The sequence below is a fragment of the Anomaloglossus baeobatrachus genome, chromosome 1 (assembly GCF_048569485.1).
Source record: "Anomaloglossus baeobatrachus isolate aAnoBae1 chromosome 1, aAnoBae1.hap1, whole genome shotgun sequence".
NCBI classification, from domain to species: domain Eukaryota; kingdom Metazoa; phylum Chordata; class Amphibia; order Anura; family Aromobatidae; genus Anomaloglossus; species Anomaloglossus baeobatrachus.
The window spans coordinates 412,507,733-412,530,750 of NC_134353.1; positions in this window are offsets into that span (position 1 = coordinate 412,507,733).

The following is a 23,018-nucleotide window of genomic DNA, read 5'->3' on the forward strand; positions in this document are numbered from 1 at the left end:
TCTAATAAATCGACGCCCTTAGTTCCTTTTTTGCCCCCAGCAAAAAACCCCAACCTCATTACAAATTTTCTAATACCGAGATCCACTACAAAAAAAAAGAAAAAATCCCACAGAGGGACCAGAGCAGGCATCAAGCATAAACAAAAAAGAAAAAATGAAAATGTAAATACCTCTGGCCCTCCTACCACCAATAGCATATATAATCTTTCCAGCCATCAACTTCATAAAAGTGAAATTAGCCTACTAAATAAAGGCCTTTCCTTTTGCCCCTCCAAGAGATCTAATGAATTTGACGTTTTTCAGGATGTCCAGAACTATGTCCGTAAATTGACATTGAAAAGGCACTTTTTAATTAAAGGCAGTAATACCCGGACTATTTTCGAACCCAGTCCTTTTCTTCATACCTCGTGCAAAGCCAAATCCAAATTCTACCCCCTTGAAGATAGGGGACACCATATCAAGACCTTCAGTGACCTTGTTTTAACTGATCTTAGAGCAGCTATGAACGCTAAGAGGGACCTGCAATATAATCTCACTAGAGAAGAAAATCTGGCTCTAGCTAGCCTTAAAAACAATCAGGATATTATTGTGACGCCCTGGGCAAGCCAGGGGTCACAGGTCATGACACCACCACACACCCCACATTCCCTGCAGGCACACCAAGGTCAGAACACAAAATCCTTGTTGCCCTCCTCCAGGGGCTGATGTCCACACCAGGGGGTTGGACAGGCGGTTGGCTCCGCCCACCGAGGAGTTCACGGTCCTGGAGGCGGGAAAACCAGGTAGATTAGTTTGGGAGTTGAAGGAAGTGAGAGGGAAGTGGTAGAGGAGCAAGTGAAAGGAGTTGAAGTGAAGGAGAAGGTGACAGCAACAGAGCCTGAAGTTGGTCCGGTTGTGTGCCCCGGACTGAGACAGCAAGGTTGGCAGACGGCGGTGACCGTCTGCAGGAGTGGCCTATTGGAGTCTACCGTAAGGACCGTGGATGGGTGGTGGCCCGGCGGTACCGGACCGGTACACAAAGAGAAGCCAGCACCATTGGCAGGGGCCTTTCGGATCCCGGCAAGGCTTGGAGTCGCCGTACAATTTGCCAAATCCGTCAGTGAAGGGGACCTCCGGGTCTTCCAACAGCCAAAGTCCCGATTGAAGGCAACCGTCCAACCATATTGGAGAGACACCGCCACCGCCAAGGCACCAGTTTCTCAGGGCCAGCGCCTGCGGGCAAGAGAGGGGCTCCTCCGGCTCATATCCAAGCTGGGGAGCGGGTTACCGGTGGGAATCCATCGCTACCAACAACCGTATTTAGGTGCAGGGAAGAGACAGTCACCGCTAACTTGCAGGGAACATCAACACCGCAGCCGTCCGAGGGACCCGTCCAACCAGCCGCTTGTTTACCGTGAACTGTGTCATCATCCTTGGGCTGAGTGAGTACCTCCGTGCCGTGCGGCACAGCGCTGCCCCTGCGTCCCTGCACCTCAACAGGCCCCATGACCCGCCTGTCAACCATCCTAACTCGCCATCATCGGGCCCCGGGACCACCAACCCCCTACCCACAGAGGGGAGAGCCAACATCTAGCTGCTCCATACTCCCGGGATCCCCATACAGAGCGGCGGTGGTGTCCACACAATCACCACAACCGTGGGTGGCGTCATGGACAACAATAAATCCCCAAAACCAATCCCCTTTTCACTCACGGGCGAGGAGCGCCGCTCGAGTCCCCGGGATCCGGCCCATTGCTCGAGCCACCGAGCAGCAGAGGCAGCGGCAGCAGCGGCAGCCGGACCCGAGCAGTGGGGGAGCGCGGCGTCCCCTCCTCCGCCCGCGACATTATCATCCGTGCAGCCAATAAAGGAGGGGGCGTCGTTGTACAGAATAGGAATGATTATTTGGCAGAGGCACAAAGAATTCTATCAGACCCCATTTATTATGAAGTGGTTAATATCGATAAATATAACACAGCTGTCCGTACCTACCATGAATTAATCCAAAAAGCAGTGACGCTGAATATTCTTAATGCTCAAGAAAGTAAATTCCTCCAAATAAAAAATCCTAATATGGCTTTCTTTTATCATTTACCAAAAATACATAAAAACCTCACGAATCTGCCTGGGAGACCAATTATTTCAGGCATCAATTCTCTCACTGCCAATCTAGCTGCCTATCTAGACCAACTCATGAAGCCTTATGTACACAATTTGGACAGTTATTTGAGGGACTCCACTCAACTCATTAATTCTTTATGCAATATTAAATGGGAAGATTCTTTTTTATTTCTTACCATAGACGTTTCAGCATTGTGCTCCAATATATCGCACCACCTTGATCTACTATGCTTATCTCTTTTCTTAGAAGAAGATGAAAAAATCCCGTCCATTCAGAAGAATTTTATACTAGAGGGCATGGAATTTGTTTTAAACAACAATTTTTTTATTTTTGAGAACACACTTTACCATTCAAAAACACAGCAATGGGCTCTAGAGCAGCATGTTCTTATGCCAACCTTTTTATGGGAATTTTTGAGCACCTTTTTATCCAGAACAGTATTTTTGAGGGAGACATAATTTTGTATAAACGTTATATAGACGATCTGTTTGTTATCTGGGACAATAAACATAATAACATTAATTCCTTCCTGCAACATCTTGATCAGAATAACTGGGGACTTAGTTTTACATCCACCTCTCATAATCTTGAAATTAATTTTTTGGATCTCACTGTCTTCCATCATGATAATAAAATTATCACCAAAACTCATTTCAAGCAAGTGGATGTCAATGGGTACATCCACTATAGTAGTGAGCATTACAATAAATGGCTGACGAACATTCCAGCCAACCAATACAAGCGCATTAGAAAAAAATGTTCCCGTCTAGATGATTTTAAAAACCAGGCGACTATCCTAAGAAATCAGTTTTTGGAAAGGAAATATCCCAAAACTCTTGTCCAAAAGGCATATCATGATTCTGCCAGTTTGGAACAAAAAGACTTGATCACACCCACAATCCCCACTACCTCTGTCCCTGATGAAATTGAGTGTCCTTTCAATCTCAATTTCCTCACTACTTATAGCAGTGACAATCTCAGAATCAGGAATGTTTTCACAAAGCATTGGAAGATACTGCTTAATGACGCTTTCTTAAAAACCATTCTCCCTCCCCTCCCAGGCATCACCTTTAGGAGGGCTCCCAGTATTAAAAATGTTATAGCCCCCAGCCGTCTCAGAACAGTCCCTCTGAGAACTAACTATCCTACTGCACTCCCAGGGTCTTATCGCTGTGGTTTGAGAAACTGTCTATGTTGTAAAACCATTTGCCATAAGCGTACGAGTTTCAGCTCCTCCAAGGGAGCAGAAGTTTTTCTTATCAAATCCCATCTCACCTGTCGATCAAATTTTGTGATTTACCTCATTGACTGCCAATGTGGCAAACAGTACATAGGCAGAACATGCCAAGCTCTGCACAACCGATTGAACTCGCATAGACATAATATCAAGATCGGCTACATGCAGCATGGACTTTCTAAGCATTGCGCTTTGGCCCATGACAAGACCATGGCTTTTACCATTACACCCATAGAACAAATTCCTTCTAATTGCTCTAATAAAATGGACAATCTCAGCAAGAAAGAATCTTTCTGGATGCACAAACTGGATACTTTGAAACCTATGGGCTTGAACTTGGTAACTGATTTATCCTTTTAGTGCATTTTTTAACAGGATTTTATTGGTGTTGCATTATGTTGTCATCATATTTGCTATTACTTCATGGTATTATGATATTTATATTCACTTTTTAAAGGAATTTTTTAGTGCCCGCTTTTAGATATCTCCACTTTTTTTATATGTACATGTATTTATTTATTATCCTTTTATTTTTCTATAACCCCCCTTTTCTTAGTATCATATATACACATATTTAGTTTCATATATATTTGCAATTTTATTTGTGATTTTTATAGAAGACTCCTTGTTAATTAGGAGCACCCTTTCCTTTTTTCTTTTGTCCACCCTACCCAGTGTATTTATACTCGTATATTCTATATGTTTATTTATGTAGTTTCAATGTACGTTTTTCCCCGGATCTCCACGTCCCTCATATTACCCTTTTCATTACTCTTGTTGATTAAAATTTTTGCCCCTTTTTTCCCCCTCCCCCTCCCCTTTTTTCGGGTTTTATAATACATTATAATGTATCATGATGTATTCCTCCAGGTCTTCATGGTCCCCTTTCCTCGGGTGACCTTTTGGCTCCTTAACAATAGTTCTTTTTTCCTCCCCTGCGCTGTTACAGGGGTTTCACTGAATGATCGAATATCCAACACATGTCCTTTACTGTTACAGAGGTTTGTCTTTTACCTACATTCTTTTCTAGCCCCCTCCTTTTTCACCCATGTGACCCTCCTTTCTTACTGCATTTCATGTTTTTAAAAAAACTTCTCCAACACACTTTCCATATTTTTCCCTTTTTTTCATATTCCATGTGTCCTTCTATATTTAGTCACTGTCACAGTTCATAGCCGATAATACGGCTGTGATTTGCACATTTCTAGTTCCTTATCACTTCCATACGCAAGCACACTAAAACTAAACCTTTTTTCCCACGATATCTACCTTTAGTTACCTTTCAGCGCAGGCGCCCTGCATTCATTTTCCCTCTTTTTTTCTCCTGCTCCACATGTTCATTCACCTTAGATCCCCCCTGGCGCAGGCGCACATCACTTTTTCCCACGCTGTCAACCTCGTTTAACCTCTCTTGCGGGCTGGCACCGCTCCTGCTCCATACCTCTTCTCACCAGCTGAATGCATTCACCACGGAGCCGCTATCAAACAACTGTTAATACTCTACCCGAAGTATCTTTCAACACACCTTTTCTCACTGCACTTTCACCCTTAATTCATTTTTTTACACACTCGGGAATACACGCAAATAAAAATAAACACTACAACTTCAATTCTCTATGTTCATGATATCTAGAACACATGTTTATTAAAGCCATGTCTTCACTTTTTTCCACATGAATGTCATTTTTCCCCCCTAGGAATCTATACATTCACATGCCCCATACATATTTTTCCATTTCATTTCTATTCTTATGGTTTATTTTTCATTTTTCTATCTTTTCATTTTTATTTTTTATTTATTTTTTATTTTTCATTTTCATCATTGTCCTTTTTTAATCGTTTCATTCTTTATTTTTTGTCTCCACCAGTCATCACATTTATTTCCCCATATATTTCCCTGTCCATACTTCATTTTATTGCTTCACAGTTTTTTTCACCACTTCTTCCTTTTTTCTTCTTTCTCACTTTCTTCTTTTTTTCTTCTTTGCATCCTTTTCTCTCTTTTTCCTTTCTTTTTTCCTTTTTTTCTTTTCCTTATTTTCTTTTTTCCTCCTTTGTCTTTCTCCTTCTTTTTTCCTCTTTTTTTATTTCTTTTTTTTCAATTTTCTTTTTTCTTATTTCCTTTCTTTTTTTCTGCCTTCAAAATTCAGAACTTTATCCACCTCCTCACATGCTTATCAGCCACGAGGAGGACGATGACGTCATTAGTGAATACGTGGCGTCTTTTTCAACATACATATGGGAGTCTTTAGCCTCTTTTTCGCTATAGTATTCTCTGCAGATTTGTCCTGAGAAAGAGGATGGATATGTCCTTGAAACGCGTAGACCTGTAAAAATAAAGAAAAGAGTTTTACTATCTTCACCTGGACTCTTGTGGTTTGGCGCGGTATTCTAAACCTCCTTTTCTCCTGCTGATTGAGGCTGTCCTCCTCGACAGTTCCAAGCACCTCGACACAATCCCATGCGACCGGGGGTCCGACTCCTCTAGGCCCAGACCCCTGTCTGCAACCTAGACAGTTCCTTCAGGAGTCACCACTCCCAACTTCTTCTGAGCTGCTCACAGCTCGAGGGCTACTTCCCACTAACTACTCACTATACTCCTCACCTCCCTTCCCTGACCCCCAAGGTGGGCGACTCTATTCCACTCAAGCCGACCACTGGTGTATCTGGTGGGTGTGGTGCAGGGTGAATCTAGGATTTGATTTGCTGTTGGAGGCCACACCATTTAGTTAGGGACCCAGAACCAAGAGGGAGACGAAATACTGCACGGAAGGGCAGCTTGTGCAGTACCCTGTGACGACCTTATAGTCTAGGGGAATCATATTCCCCGTTGGTTAAACGTAGCTCATCCCCAAGCTACAGGACATCCAGAGATTTCTTTACATAACTGTAAGAAAAAAGGGAAACATTTTATTTACAAGATTTTCATCCCACATTAGGGAGGCACATTTCTTAAACGTTACTTAACAGTCAGAGTTCATCATTTCAACTATGGAACGCTACCGGTTATGTCAGTAGCGGAGGCTCAACCTACTCTGTTGCAGCCTCTTCCTGCGACAGTCCAGTCCCAACGTCCCGGATCCCATCAACCCACCACCCAAACAACCTGACCCGCTGCATTCCTATCCGTGGGTCCGTGACCAGGTTAAGGTCCCAGGTGTTGCAAAGACAACTCTGGTAGCACAGGAGGTGCAGCTATATACAATAACACAAGTCTGTGTTGGCCACAACCAGTCCCGTGACCATGGTCCATGTTTACTATATATATAGATGTAACCGAAGTCCATGCACCTCGTGCAAACATTATATCAACTTTTCTCAATCTGGTAAAATTCTCTGTTGATTAAACCAGAGTGATTATTCAGCATTTTTTTCGTTTATAAACATTACTATTTACTATGATGCAAGAAAAATAAACTATGGAAAATAATAAAGGAAAACACAGATTTTCTTTCTAACATTGCTAACTTTAAATAGCCGGGTTCCACTAATATTCTTCCCTATACTTTGATGGGGGCTGACCAAAATTAACCCCGGTCGACTTCCTCAATGCTGGACCCTCTTCCTCCATCATTACTTGCTTGATTACATCCAGGGCATACTAGCCGCGCTCTCCGCAATGCCGGGTGTACGTAACCATATCTTTGGGCACCAGATTCCGCCCAGGGTTTCCCTGGGGAGGTGCTGTGCTACAAACACCCCAGCTCTGAGGCCCGCTTCTTGGATGAACCCTCATCCCTGGTCAGGGTCAAAATGGTCTACGAGGCCGCAGCACCGCGGGCCCATGGACTCTGGAAGCGGCATTTCTCACCTGGGCCTTCTCTTGGTGAGTACGGGTGGCAATCTCCCATCGTCGCCGGTCTCGTGCTGTCATCTCTTGGTAAATCTTTTGCTGGTGTCGTTCCCAGTAGAGGGCGTCAGCGTCCGTCCTCGTCTCCTTTGCTGGCATGGGTTTTAGCTGTACTCCTGCGGCCCCAACAGCCGATGGGATACCGCGCAGTGGCGGAGCCGGTAGATCCTCAGGCTCCGCCTTCGCCACTTCATGGAGAAAGACCGACTGCTCCGCAGCCGGGGGTGCAGAGTCCGGGTGCTCCGTCTCTAGGTACGGGCCCGGTGATGCAGCCGGGTCTGGTCGGGTCGGTGTCTGGGTGACCGCTGTCGTGACCTGATTGGGTGACGGAGCCAGGAGCTCCGCAGATGGTTCTTCATAGATTGGGGCTGAAGGTTCCGCTGCCGGGGTTGGAATGGGCAGCTCGGCATCCGCCGAGGACGGGGGTGGTAGTAGTAAGGTGTTTGCCTTAAGCGGGAGTGGACCGGATCCCACAGCTGCATCGGAATCAACTGGGACTGGGTATCTGCTTACCCGCACCTCACGTGGGATTTCGTTCTCATGGGCTCGCACCGCCACTGCCAGGCTCCTCATGTCTTCCCTCCAGTGGTCCAGTATGAACAGGAACTGTGTCTGCATCCTCCTGCAGAGATGCTCCGTTTCTTGTTCGATCCAGGTCGCGGTCTCAGGAGCAGCACGCTCCGGTGACCAATCTCGCGCAGCCACCATCTTCCCTCTGCGGGGTCCAGGAACATTATGACAGAGTCCTGGCGTCCCTGCTTCTCTTCCGTTGCTACATGCCATCACGCCCCCCTCGGTTTCCGCCCACCACTCACTTCTGTGTTGTGGCCGTCTGGGAATTTCCGGTTCCGGGCTGACTCTCAGGATGAAGGGCAGGGCTTTGGCTTTGCGCGCTTTTGGTCAACAAGATGGCGTTTTGGCGCCAAAAGATGGCGGAAATAGCAGGAAACGGGACTCTTGACTCGCGGTTTAGATTTTCAAGATGCACATCACACAGGTAAATGGGTCCTGCTCCTATCCTGTTCGTGACACCAGGAATTTGAGGTATGCCACCCCCGTGGAAGCAGCCGAGCTGCTTGGATCCGGGTTCGCTGTGGCTCGAGGGTCTCCGGACCCGGGGGTCGTGCAGCCACTCAAATGTAAGGGGGATATTTACAGGGGAGTTTGTATGTAGTTCGTGACGCCACGATACGGTAATTTGGGGAATACTGCCGCTGCCGTTGGGGAGTACCCAGGGTGATAAAGTGGGGCAGCAAGGTGTTGTAACTCTCCACGGGTAGGGGGATGCCCCGGAACTCGGTGAGGAGTGCCATGGGGTGCAGGGGTCACTCTCGTAGTCACTCAGTTCATAAGCAGACACTGACAACCGGGTAAATCAAGTCTCTGGGTACCGCTGCCGATGAGGGGAGCTCATCCGGGTCCCGTCCACAATTGTGCTGCCTGGTGATCCATTTTCTGGACCGTTTTGGATTGGAAAGTCCTATCCCCCTCGTTGCGCTAATGCCCCGATTCTGGAGCGGGTGAGAACAGATCATAAAGGCTCTGTTCTCCTCAGGTGAATTATCGGGTTGCCTGGAGCTACTCCCCGACCTAGGGTCCGTGTACCCCGTCGTGCCTTCAGTCCCGGACCGGTGATGGTGCTAGGCTGCCAGCTGTCCTCCTCAACAGTTCCAAGCACCTCGTCACAATCCCCTGCGACCGGGGGTCCAACTCCTCTAGGCCCAGACCACCGTCTGCAACCTAGACAGTTCCTTCAGGAGTCACGACTCCCAACTTCCTCTGAGCTCCTCACAGCTCGAGGGCTACTTCCCATTAACTACTCACTACACTCCTCACCTCCCCTCCCTGATCCCCCAGGTGGGCGACTCTATTCCACTCAAGCCGACCACTGGTGTCTCTGGTGGGTGTGGTGCAGGGTGTATCTAGGATTTCATTTGCTGTTGGAGGCAACACCATTTATTTAAGGACCCAGAACCAAAAGGGAGGCGGAATACTGCATGGAAGGGCAGCTTGTGCAGTACCCTGTGACGACCTGATAGTCCAGGGGCATCCCACAAGCGAGAGTAGACCAACTAGGCCGTAGCACAAGGTACACCTGAGGGGTATGACTTAGGAGCACACCCGGTTTTCACCAGAGCCTCTGCTGATGAAGATACACTAAACTGCTAGTACCCACCAGGTGCTCATCACTAACAAGCAGGGATTATATTACTAATATCACTGATCTGCATATAGAGGAATGCAGTGACTTTACAGATCATGTTGCACACACTTTCTCCAAACACAGAAATAATAAAATGTAAATCTAAGAATAGATAAGGAAACAACACAGATTGTATAGTATGTTAAAGCCACACTTCTCTCCCTAGCCCTATCTACTCTAATGATGACAAAAAAATCTGTTTTCAGTTCTCACAAGGGCAGACGACTTTAAAAAAAAATGAAAAGTGAAAATACTGTATACTCGTTCTGCTTGGATACCACACACTAAAGCTCCATCTGTGCTCCCCCAAAAAAACTATTTAGCAGAAGTACCATATATAATTGAAAAGAATACTCACTGTAAGGCCACTTGCACATGTTAAGTATTTGGTGAGTTTTTTACCTCAGTAATTGTAAGCCAAAACAAGGAGTGGGTAAAAATGCAGAATGTGGTGTGTGCTGCCCCCGTGCCAGCAGCCGCCGCTGCTCGGATCCAGACCTCCTAAGGGGGTGGCTCAAGGGTCTCCGGACCCGGAGGTCTCGCGGACACACCAAATAAATGGGGGGGACGTTGATGTACGGGCTAGGCCGTATTAAGTTCGTGACGCCACCCACGGTGTGTGGTGAGTTGGGACACCACCGCTGCTGTTATGGGGCACCCGGGGGAGATGTAGTAGCAGCTAGATGTTAACCCCTCCGTGGGTAGGGATGGTTGCCTTAGGGCCCAGTGTCTTTATGCAGGGTATAGCGACGGCAAGGGGATGTTTGATTACTCACAGTCAATGAATCACATGAGTCTTTGGTAAACCAAGGTGCTGGTGGCTGGCGCCGCGGCCGGTTGCATTCGGATCCCCCACCCAGGCTGGTGGTCTCTATCCTTTTCCTCTGCACTGTCTTTGTGTAAGGTGGACTTCCTAGTCTGGAACTCAGGAGTCCGCTCCCGGCTGGATGTGGCCTAAGGAGCCGTGCCCGCAGACTCTGGCCCGTGGGATCTATGGGCCCTGGCGGTGACCTCCTATCCCTATCGGTGGGCTGTTGTCTTCTATGAGGGACTTTGGGTGGAACACGACCTCTAGTCCTGGCCTCAATCGGTTAATTAACCAGGCCGCTGGTTTCCAGTCCTGACGTCAGGGTCCGAGTACCCCCCCTTTGTGCTCCGGTTTCCGGGTCGGTTCCCCGTGTCGGTATCGGCGGGCTACAACCCTGTCCCGGTCCACCTCGGTTCTGCCAGCCATCTTTCCGTCTCCTGCTGACGGAGACCACCGTCTGCCACCTAGCCAAAGGCACCAGGGCTCCAACCCTGGTACCGTTCAACTTGAACCTCCTCTGTTGGAGCTACACCTAGCTTCAGCCCACACTCCTCTCAACTTGAACTATCACCTTGATCTGCCTCAGAACTGCTTGTTTTCCCGCCCTGGGCTGTCTAGACCCCTGGGTGGGCGTGCCCAACCGCCTGTTCCCGCCCACTGGTGTCTCTATCTTTCACTAAGGGGGGGTAACTAGGGTTTCAAGTCGGCTGTGTGTTTCCTAAGTGAGGGAAGGGTGTTGTGCGGGGGCCTATCTGTGACTACCTAGTTTTGCCAGGGCGTCACAGGTGCATGATTTTGTTATACTTTTTCATCCATGAGCCATCCTTGTGTCTGTTTTATACGTCCATGTGACATCCGTGTGCAGTCTGTTTTCATACAACTACATACAAAACCTACATGATCAAATATAGTTTCCTAGGTTTACAATAGAAATCTATTTGGAAAATCAGATGCCACCGAGATATTCTGTGTGGGGTCCGATTTTTTTCTCGCCTCCATAGACTTTTCTCACGTTTGAGACTTGAAAGAAAGTATTGTATGCCGCCATATACAGGGGAGAAGTTTGTGACGCCATCTGCGGGTTGCGGTAATGGGAGTACTGCGGCAGATGGTATGGAGCAGCAATGTGTTAGTCCCTCCGCAGGTAGGGAAGGCCCCGGCCTCTGGGGTTTTGGTGAATATTTGAGAACGCAGGGTGCAGGGGACCAGGGTACTCACTGTGGGTAGTCGTGAGGCTGGATGAGGATTATAAAGTAGACACTCTCACTGAAGGTAAACGAAAGTCTCTTTGCATTACTGTCACTACGGGAAGCCTGTCCAGTATTCATTCCCACCGGTGTCACTTGGTAATCCGGAGCCCACCTCCGTGCACAATTTAGTTGTCTGTTGTGGCCCCTTGGCTTGAAGCTGTTGGCTGGCACTTGGGATTTTAGTGGCCTGCTTTACTGGAAAGCCATATCCCCCGCGGTGTTGTGTCGCCTTCAATCTCTGAGCTCTTAGGGAAGTTCGTGAATATACTCTCCCTCTCAGGTTAATTATCAGGACGTTGAATTGGTTCCTGACCTAGAGTCCTGTACCCCATGGTGCTCGGTACCAGTCAGTTCTTTTGGGTTTCTGATGCCGTCAGTCTTCCTAGACTGTCCATCGCACCCTTTTCCAATGTCACTGCCACCGGTCCCCGACTCCTCTGGTTCCGGACCACCTTCTGCGACCCAACCTCGGTCTAGCTTCCCAGGAGCTACTACTCCAGCTCCTCACTCCTTGAGGGCTCTCACTACTCTCCTCTTTTCTTCCCTCTCACCAGTCTGCTGGACCCCTAGGTGGGTGGTACTATTCCAGCTTAACCAACCCACTGCTGTGTCTGACAGGTCATGATGTGAGGTGTGATTGGGATTTGTGGTGCTGATGGTAGTGACACTGGTTTCTTAGGAACCTGGAACCATGGGAGGTAGGCCCAGCACATTGGGTAAGGATTGCAGTACCCTGTGGCACCCTAATATACTCAGGGGCACCACAATTGCATACTGCAATTTTTTCTGTGTGCTGTCTGTGTACTATCCCATTATAAATCAGATAGCGCACATTCCATCTGTACATTCGTCTACCTGATCCCTTAGATTGTGGCTCATGGTGAAATTTTGTACTTTCAAGTATTCAAATGACACTCTTAGAAGGGTCTTCCAGAACTTTCATATTGATGACCTTTCTTATGGATTGGTACTACCGTCGATCAATTGGTGTTTCTATCAATTCAGTTTCTAAGCTAAGAATGGGTCATCAATATAAAAGTAATGGAAACTTTATAAGTGATACATGTCAACAGCTTGAAAAAATGATACGAACACATTAACTGCAATCACTGTGACTTAATAAAACAATAATATTTACAATTACAAAGATCTGTAAAAGGTCCTAGAGATAAAAAAAAAAATAAAAATCACAGAATCAATGGGTGGGGGTTTTAAGGACACTGCAAAAAATGTCCTATTTTTACAGCTGGTTTAGAAAATTGAGGACAGTTGGCAACCCTCTAGAGATGGATAGCCAAGTAACCATGGTTTTATCTGCAGATGATTTCCACTCTAAAAACTCATGGTTTCAAGGTTTTCACTCTGGGTCTTCTTCTTTCCCTTAATCCTTTTTTCACAAGTGCTCTCATGCCCTCTCCAAGCAAAGCACCCACAGCTGTCCATCAATGCTCTGTGTAACACCATTCTATTTTAGAGGTAAGTTTTCCACTTCAACTTTGTATGAAGCGATCATGTCATGGAATAGCACCTCCTTGGTATTCCTGCTGCTCCATTTATCTTGGAAACTCAACCTCCTCACCTCACTACCACAATGCTGCTTATCCACTCATATAGATGCCACAAAAGAGGAAAAAAACAAAAATGAATCCAAGTTGTGGACAAACCAGGTACTTTAGGAGGAGATAATCATGAGCAGACTGAAACAATTTATTCATGTGAAAGTGGGATTTGACCCTCTTCCCCCCTTACATACTGCCAATAAGAAGAGGGTGGTTAGTAGAGATGAGCGAACCAGTCGCAGTTCGGCTCGAGCTCGGTTCGCCGAACCGAGGTCTGGTTTGAGTTGGGTTCGGCGAACGGGTTCAGCGAACCACTCAAACCCATAGGAAACAATGGGAGCCAATCACAAACACATAAAAACACCTAGAAAACACCCTCAAGGGTGTCCAAAAGGTGACAAACAACTCACAACACAACACAAACACATGGGAAAGTGACAAGGACAAATACTCATGCGAAAACAGAAAAGCTGGACAAGGAAAAAGAAGAGGAGACACAGATATAGGCATGGCATGCCCTTCTAAAATGATGTAAAACACTGCAAAGCGTAGTCTCCCTTTTTTCCAAAAATTGGGCAACACAAACACCACTTAAGTAGATTTGCATCAAGCACATTCAAAAATACGCCGTCCCCAGGATGACACCGGGGTAGGTAGCAAAGTCTTTCCTGATCCCAGATCTGTTCATCTTGGATCATTTTTAGAAACACTGTAAGCAAGGGTTACTCCAAGCGGAGTCTCCCTTTTTTCCAACAATTGGGCCACACAGACACCCACCCCTTCAGTGGCAGCACTTGTGCCCCAGTTGTACACTTCACAGGTAGATTTGCATCAAGCACATTCAAAAATACGCCATCCTTAACCGTCCCCAGGATGACACCGGGATAGGTAGCAAAGTCTTTGCTGAACCATGACTTGTTCCTTTTGGCTAATTTTAAAAAACACAGCAAGGGTTACTCCAAGCAGAATCTCCCTTTTTTTCCAAAAAATGGGCCACACAGACACCCCATCAGTGGCAGCACTTGTGCCCTAGTTGTAAACAGGATGTTTTGATTTGCATCAACCACATTCCAAATCCACAAGCATTTACTCTCCCCTGGATGACACAGGGGTAGTAAATTCCTTGTGGATCCATGACTTGATCATTTTTATGAACGTTAGTCTGTCCACATTGTTACTGGACAGACGCGTGCGCTTATCTGTCAGCACACACCCAGCAGCACTAAAGACACGTTCAGAGACAACACTGGCAGCTGGACACGACAAGATCTCCAAGGCGTAAGTGGAGAGCTCTGGCCATTTTTCAAGATTTGAAGCCCAAAATGAGCAAGGCTCCTATTGCAAAGTCATGGCATCGATGTTCATTTGGAGATACTCCTGGGAGATTCACTCCGTGCACCACGGTTGTTTGGTGGAAAAGCCGAGTTAAGATCGAGTAACAGCTTTTGCTGATACTCCTGCATACGTACGTTCCTTTCTATGGCTGGAATTATGTCACAAAATTTGGACTTCTACCGGGGATCTAATAGTGTGGCAAGCTAGTAGTCATCATCACTTCTAATTTTGACAATACGAGGGTCATGTTGGAGGTAGTGCAGCAAGAAGGCGCTCATGTCCACCCTGTGTTTGTGGCATAGAGGTGCTAACTGTTCTTTCTTCCTCTGACATCTCCCCCCAACCTCTTTCAACTGAAATTTGACCAAGGTCACCCTCATCCGCTGAGTCTTCCATGTCCATGGACAGTTCGTCCTCCATTTCTTCACATTCTCCTGCACCTTCCTCAACATTTCGCCTGCTACCATGCGCCCTTGTTGATCCCTGTCCCCCATGGTCCCATGCCTGCTGCCTTGGTGATGATGAACGTCTGGACCTTGGTGATGTTGTTGTCCCTTGCGCATATCAATCCTCCTGTAGTTCCTCCCCTTCCTGTTGTCCCACCCCCTGACTCCGAATAGTGTTTAGCGTGTGCTCCAGCATGTAAAGGACTGGAATTGTCATGCTGATAATGGCATTGTCAGCGCTAAACATATTCGTCGCCATGTCGAAACTGTGCAGAAGGGTATAAAGGTCCTTGATCTGAGACCACTCCATCAGGGTAATCTGCCCCTCTCTGCATCTCGTTGGCCCAGGCTATACGTCGTGACGTATTGCACCAGGGCTCGGCGGTGCCGCCACAGTCGTTGTAACATGTGGAGAGTCGAATTCCAGCGTGTCGGCACATCGCATTTCAGGCGATGAACCGGCAGGCCGAAAGACTTCTGGAGCGATGCAAGTCGCTCAGCTGCGGCGGTTGAATGGCGGAAGTGAGCAGACAGTTTTCGTGCCCTGCTCAGAAGGCCATCTAGGCCGGGATAGTGTGTTAAAAATTGCTGGACAACAAGGTTCAACACGTGAGCCATACAAGGCACGTGTGTCACCTTACCCAGGTGAAGGGCCGCACCCAGGTTTGCAGCATTGTCTCAGACGGCCTTACCAGGCTGCAGGTTGAGTGGAGACAACCATTCACCAAACTCAGTCTCCAGAGCTGCCCACAACTCTACCGCTGTGTGACTCTTATTTCCAAGACATTTCAAGATAAAGACCGCCTGATGCCATTGCGCTCTGCTGCCAGCATAGTAATGAGGGGTGCGTGATTCCTTCTGCACAGTTACAACGCTGGTGGCCTGACCAGGCAGGCTTGGGGCGGAGGTGGAGGACCCAGACGAGGTTGAGGAGGCAGAAGCAGTGGAGGAACTTGGACAGACAGAGGATTGACGCCCAAGTCGTGGGGACGACAAGACTTGTGCAGCAGACCCTTCACCATCTATCACCATAGTTACCCAGTGCCCAGTCAGCGACATGTAACGCCCCTGTCCATGCTTACTGGTCCAAGTATTGGTGGTGAAATGCACCCGTTCACACACAGAGTTTCTCAAGGAAGCAGTGATGTTGTGTGCGACATGCTGGTGTAGCGCAGGCACACTTTTCTTAGAGAAGTAGTGGCGACTGGGCATCTGGTACTGGGGCACAGCGACAGACATAAGGTCTCTAAAATCCTGTGTGTCCACCAGGCGGAAAGGCAGCATTTCGGTAGCCAAGAGCTTACAGAGGGATAAAGTCAACCTCTTAGCTTTGTCATGGGTCGCAGGAAATCGCCTTTTATTTGTCCACATCTGAGGGACAGAGATCTGGCTGCTGTGTTTAGACGGTGGTGAGTAGGGTGTCCCTGAAAAAATGCAGGTTTGTGAGGAAAGTGCAGGCGTAGACATGATGTTGCCTTCATCCAACATTGATGCTATCGATGTCTGAGAGAGCTGTACACACGCACTTGTTTCTCCTTCCAAACCAACTGACGACCTACCAAGCAAACTGCCTGTTGCGGTTACACTGGTGGAAGTTGTGCGTGGAAAACCAGGTGTGACAGCCGTCCCCACAGTCCTAGATAATAAAGAGCGTGCGGATGCACTAGAAGGGGCAGGTGGTGGATGGTCCACTCCGCTAGGCCGCATTGCAGCACGGTGAGCTTCCCACTGGGACATATGATATTTATTCATGTGACGATTCATGCAAGAAGTTGTCAAACTGCTGAGGTTTTTGCCTCTACTAACAGATTCCCGACAAATTTTACAGATCACATGATTTGGGCGAGACTTTGCATGGTCAAAAAAGGACCAGGCTAGGCAAGGCTTAGAGGACATGCGACCTGCTGAGCCACCCCGACTAGTGCTCAGAGGCAGAGTGGTGGCTGAGGATGCAGTTGTAGACATGCTACCAGTACTCTGACTCTGTCCAGGAAGGCACAAGGTAACTTCGTCGTCAGTTGCATCCTCCTCCACCGCCTCTGTTGACCTCCTCGAGTGCCTGACTGTGGGTTGACAGTAGGTGGGATCTAGAACTTCCTCATCAAGCGTTGTGTTTGCACTCCCCTCATCCTCAGACCGAGCCTCTTCCTGCCCTGAACAAATATTTAAGTTGTCATCCCAATCTGGTATCTGCGTCTCATCGTCATCAGTATGTTCCTCATTGTCTATTACAACAGGTGTTACAGTTTGTGAATAAGGGTCAACATTATGCTCAGAAACTTGGTCATCACGGCCTAAATCTGAGTCACAAAGGTTCTGGGCATCACTGCAGACCATTTCCTGGTCTGTACTCACTGTAGCTTGGGAGCAGACCTCTGATTTCCAGGCTATAGTGTGACTGAACAGCTCTGCAGACTCAGCCATCTCTGTTCCACCATACTGTGCAGGGCGGATGGAGACTTGAGAGCTGGGAGAAAGCAAGTGTGATTGGGATGACAACTCAGAGGACTGGTGTTTTTTGGATGTGGTAGTTGAGGTGGCGGAGAGGGCACTTGTTGGACCACTTGAGATCCATTCAAGCATTTTCTTTTTTTGGCCATCATCTACCTTTGTTCCAGTTGTTCGTGTCCGTAAAAACTGGAGCACATCGGATTGTCCACGGTAAGTAGTAGACATCTTACTTTTGCTGGAAGATGGCCTATCTTCAGCAGATGTTAATGGAGCTTTGCCACCTTCCCCATGGACAAATACTTTTTTCCTTTTCCAACACGCCTGTTCCCCTTTCCACCAGCATCTGTCATTTTGCCACTCATTTTGCTTGTGACAAGATTGTGCACTTAAAATGTGGTAGCAAAAATAGAGAGGTGGTGTAGATTGCAGCGGTTGTCTACCTTTAGTGACAGTGGAATAAACAACAATAACTATCTCTGACAATGCAACTATGGCCCTTAAACTGGCAGCACAGTTTGCTATTCTAATAGCTTAGTAAAAATGAGTTTGACGGTGCAATGCAGAGGTGCTGCAAATAGCTTGGCACCAGTGGGACACTAGAAAAGTCCAACAGCCACTTTTAGGATGCCACTAAGTTTCCTCAGTGTTTGCTATTATAATGGCTTAGTAACAATGAGCTTGAGGGTGCAATGCAGAGGTGCTTGGCACCAGTGGGACACTAATGATGTCCAACAGCTACTTTTAGGATGCCACTAAGTTTCCTCAGTGTTTGCTATTATAATGGCTTAGTAACAATGAGCTTGAGGGTGCAATGCAGAGGTGCTGCAAATAGCTTGGCACCAGTGGGACACTAGAAAAGTCCAACAGCCACTTTTTGGATGCCACTAAGTTTCCTCAGTGTTTGCTATTATAATGGCTTAGTAACAATGAGCTTGAGTGTGCAATGCTGAGGTGCTGCAAATAGCTTGGCACCAGTGGGACACTAATGAAGTCCAACAGCCACTTTTAGGATGCCACTATGTTTCCTCAGTGTTTGCTATTATAATGGCTTAGTAACAATGAGCTTGAGGGTGCAATTCAGAGGTGCTGCTAATAGCTTGGCACCAGTGGGACACTAGAAAAGTCCAACAGCCACTTTTTGGATGCCACTAAGTTTCCTCAGTGTTTGCTATTATAATGGCTTAGTAACAATGAGCTTGAGGGTGCAATGCAGAGGTGCTGCAAATTGCATTGCGCCAGTGGGACACTAATGAAGTCCAACAGCCACTTTTAGGATGCCGCTAAGTTTCCTCAGTGTTTGGTATTATAATAGCTTAGTAACAATGAGCTTAATGGTGCAATGCAGAGGTGCTGCAAATAGCTTGGCACCAGTGGGACACTAATGAAGTCCAACAGCCACTTTTAGGATGCCACTAAGTTTCCTCAGTGTTTGCTATTATAATGGCTTAGTAACAATGAGCTTGATGGTGCAATGCAGAGGTGCTGCAAATAGCTTGGCACCAGTAGGACACTAATGAAGTCAAACAGCCACTTTTAGGATGCCACTAAGTTTCCTCAGTGTTTACTATTATTATGGCTTAGTAACAATGAGCTTGAGGGTGCAATGCAGAGGTGCTGCAAATTGCTTTGCACCAGTGGGACACTAATGAAGTCCAACAGCCACTTTTTGGATGCCACTAAGTTTCCTTAGTGTTTGCTATTATAATGGCTTAGTAACAATGAGCTTGAGTGTGCAATGCAGTGGTACTGCAAATAGTTTTGCACTAGTGGGACACTAATGGAAGTCCAACAGCAACTTTTAGGATGCCACTAAGTTTCCTCAGTGTTTGCTATTATAATAGCTTAGTAACAATGAGCTTGAGGGTGCAATGCAAAGGTGCTGCAAAAGCTTGGCACCAGTGGGACACTAATGAAGTCCAACAGCCACTTTTAGGATGCCACTAACTGGCAGTGTGGCGCCCTGGACAGGCCAGGACGTCACAGGTACTGCAACAACACACCCTACACCCCGGTTAGGCACATCAGTCACATACAAATCCTTGTTGCCTCCCTCCAGGGGCTGATGTCCACAGCAGGTGGGGTGGAGCCAGGCGGTTGGCCCCACTCACTGAGGAGTTCACACTCCTGGAGGCGGGAAAGGAAGGAGAACAGAGAAGAGTTAGGGAGAGTGAAGTGTAAGGAGTAAGTGGCAAGAGAGGAGCAGTCTGACCGTGTCCGGGTACATGGCCCGGGTACATACAGCAAGGTTGGCAGACGGTGGTGACCGTCTGCAGGAGGGGCCGATCGATGCAGAACCGTAGGACCGGGCTCGGGCGGTGGCCCGCTGGTAAGGAACCGGGGAGCGAAGAGAAGCCAGCACCATCCGGCAGGGCCTACGGACCCCGACCAGGCTTGGAGTCGCCGTAAAACCGGTCAAATCCGTTAGCGACGGGAACCTCCGGGGTTTCCCAGCAGCAAAGACCCGATTGAAGGCAACCGCTCAACCGTGAAGGGAAATACAGTCACCGCCAAGGCTACAATTCCCAGGGCCAGAGCCTGCAGGCAAAAGAGGCTCCCTCAGCATCTATCCACGCTGGGGAACGGGTTACCGATGGGAAGCCATCGGGGCCGAAAACACACTACAGGTGCAGGGAAAGGCAGTCACCGCCAACCTACCGGGAGTGACAACCGCGGCCGGCTGCGGACCCGTCCATCCAGCCATTTGTTTTACCAGAGACTCCGTATACGTTATTGGCTTAGTGAGTACCACCATGCCGTCTGGCGCCGCGCTGCCCCCGCAACCCTGCACCGCACCAAACCCTGCCACCCATTCTCCAGTTACCCTCACCGGGCCCCGGGACCACCAAAAACCCCCTACCCACGGAGGGGAGAGAAACATCTCGGCTGCTCCCTGTCATCGCTCCCGGGATCCCCGTCCAGAGCAGCGGTGGTGTCCCAACCTCATCACAAACCGTGGGTGGTGTCACGGACCGACTCCCCAAACCCCAAAAACTATCCCCTGTGCGCCTTGTGTCCCGCCGGAGGTGTCCGGCCGAAAAATTTCCGAATCCGCCATCTTGGGCGCGAAAAGTTCCCCGCTCAAGCGTTTTTCCGAGCAGTGGAGGCGCGAAAGCCGAAGCTCCGCCCCTGAAGAGGAGGTGCTGAGAAGAAACCAAGGGGGGACGGATGGCGTCTGGCCACATGTAAACCGCGGCTATGAAAGCAGGGACGCCAGGACTCTGCGGCCATCTTTGGGTTCCTGGAAAATACCGCTATCAACATGACCGCCCCATTCAGCTACGCGGAGACTACGGAGCCGGTGCCCAGAACAGCGGCATGGCTCCGGGCCCGAACAGCGGGGATCTGCTGGTGCTACCGGAATCAGATATGTCTTCTGATGGAGCAGTGGACCGCGGAGGTGGAGGAGGTAGCGGCGGTCGCCCGGGTGTACGGGATGGAGGCCATGATGTAGGAGCTGGTGAGTGACCCACGCCCCTGTGTCCCTGAGGGACCGGCCGCTGCGGCTGAGGGACCCGGTCTGCCCCTGGCCCCCATACTGCCTCCGTCTCCCCGGCCCGTGTGCCCCGCCGCTGCCGGTCCGTCTAGCTTGCGCCCCCTTGCAGCGGCAACAGGAGGAGTGGCGAGCCCGGAGACTGCGGCACCTGGCGGCAACCCGCCTGGCGCAGAAACGGATGATAGTGACTCCGGGCCTGACACGGAACCTGTTTCGGAGGAGGAGGGAGTTGTTGGCTTGTACGCCATGGAGGCCACCTATATTCCAAGGAGCGGAAACAACGGATATCAGGCGGCCCTTTCCCGCCGCGCCTGTCATGCGCTGGAGGGATTGATACCCGTGTTTGTCCACTCGGGGCCGGAGAAGGAGCAAGGGAGCGATCAGTAAGTCAGCGGTCCCTCCGCTGCAAGTTGTCCCCGTTGGGACCACCAGCACCGTTATGTGAGTAAATGATTAAATCAACCAAACTGTTACCAGATTTGCAACTGTGATTGAACCGGCCGTTGCCGGCAAGTTGTCCCTAAAGGGACCCTTTGCACTGTTGGCGTAAGGAACTACTTACGGACACGCCCGAGAACTTGCAGGGCAACCACAAACTTGTGGCATGTAAATAATTTTTGGCCTTATTCTGTGGCCGCCTCCGGAGAGGCTGATTTGGGAGGATGGGCCTGGAGGAAAGGGATGGCCCAGGCCCGCCACTACCGTAACCAGTGGCGATCCTCCGGGGGTCAGGGGTCCCCCATGGACGTGGGTCCCCTGAAAGAGACCGTACCCGCTCGGGCAGCTTGGTGATGGACTGGGGCAAGGGGTGCTGCCCACTTCTTAGGGGCAGCATCAGGGACAGGTTGTTTGGGCGGGAGAGAGCGGAAGCCGTTACCGTTAATAAAAATATACCGTTAGTAACGTTAAAAGTACCGTGCTTCCCGTTAAGGGAAGTTTCATGAAAATATGCTTATGTTTAATGGTTTACTTGTTTTCTACCTTTTTACAGTTTTACAAAATAAAACCGGTGATGGACGGGCAGCCAGCGGACGTTCTGCATTTAACCAAGGGGGAATGTGGTGCCCTGGACAACCCAGGACGTCACAGATACTGCAACAACACACCCTACACCCCGGTTAGGCACATCAGTCACACATAAATCCTTGTTGCCTCCCTCCAGGGGCTGATGTCCACACCAGGTGGGGTGGAGCCAGGCGGTTGGCCCCACTCACTGAGGAGTTCACAGTCCTGGAGGTGGGAAAGGAAGGAGAACAGAGAAGAGTTAGGGAGAGTGAAGTGGAAGGAGTAAGTGGCAAGAGAGGAGCAGTCTGACAGTTTCCAGGTACGTGGCCCAGGCACATACAGCAAGGTTGGCAGACGGTGGTTACCGTCTGCAGCAGAGGCCGATCGACGTGGAACCGTAGGACCGGGGTCAGGCGGTGGCTCGCCGGTACCTATCCGGGGAGCGAAGAGAAGCCAGCACCATCCGGCAGAGCCTACGGACCCCGACCAGGCTTGGAGTCGCCATAAAACCGGTCAAATCCATTAGCGACAGGAACCTCCGGGGTTTCCCAGCAGCAAAGACCCGATTGAAGCAAACCGCTCAACTGTGAAGGGAAATACAGTCACCGCCAAGGCTACAATTCCCAGGGCCAGAGCCTGCGGGCAAAAGGGGCTCCCTCGGCATCTATCCACGCTGGGGAGCAGGTTACCGGTGGGAAGCCATCGGGGCCGAAAACACACTACAGGTGCAGGGAAAGGCAGTCACCGCCAACCTACCGGGAGTGACCACCGCGGCCGGCTGCGGGACCCGTCCATCCAGCCATTTGTTTTACCAGAGACTCCGTATACGTTATTGGCTGAGTGAGTACCACCGTGCCGTCTGGCGCCGCGCTGCCCCCGCAACCCTGCACCGCACCAAACCCTGCCATCCACCCTCCAGTTACCCTCACCGGGCCCCGGGACCACCAAAAACCCCCTACCCATGGAGGGGAGAGAGACATCTCGGCTGCTCCCTGTCATCGCTCCCGGGATCCCCGTCCAGAGCAGCGGTGGTGTCCCAACCTCACAACAAACCGTGGGTGGCATCACGGACCGACTCCCCATACCCCAAAAACTATCCCCTTTTCACTCACGGGCGAGGAGCGCCGCTCGAGTCCCCGGATCCGGCCCACCGCTCAAGACACCGAGCAGCAGCAGCAGTGCCGGACCCGAGCGTTGGCGAGAGCGCAGCGGCGGCCTCCTCCCCGCCCGCGACAGCAGCACTCTGCAATTAAAATGGCTTTGCTAAAAAGGGCAGGAGG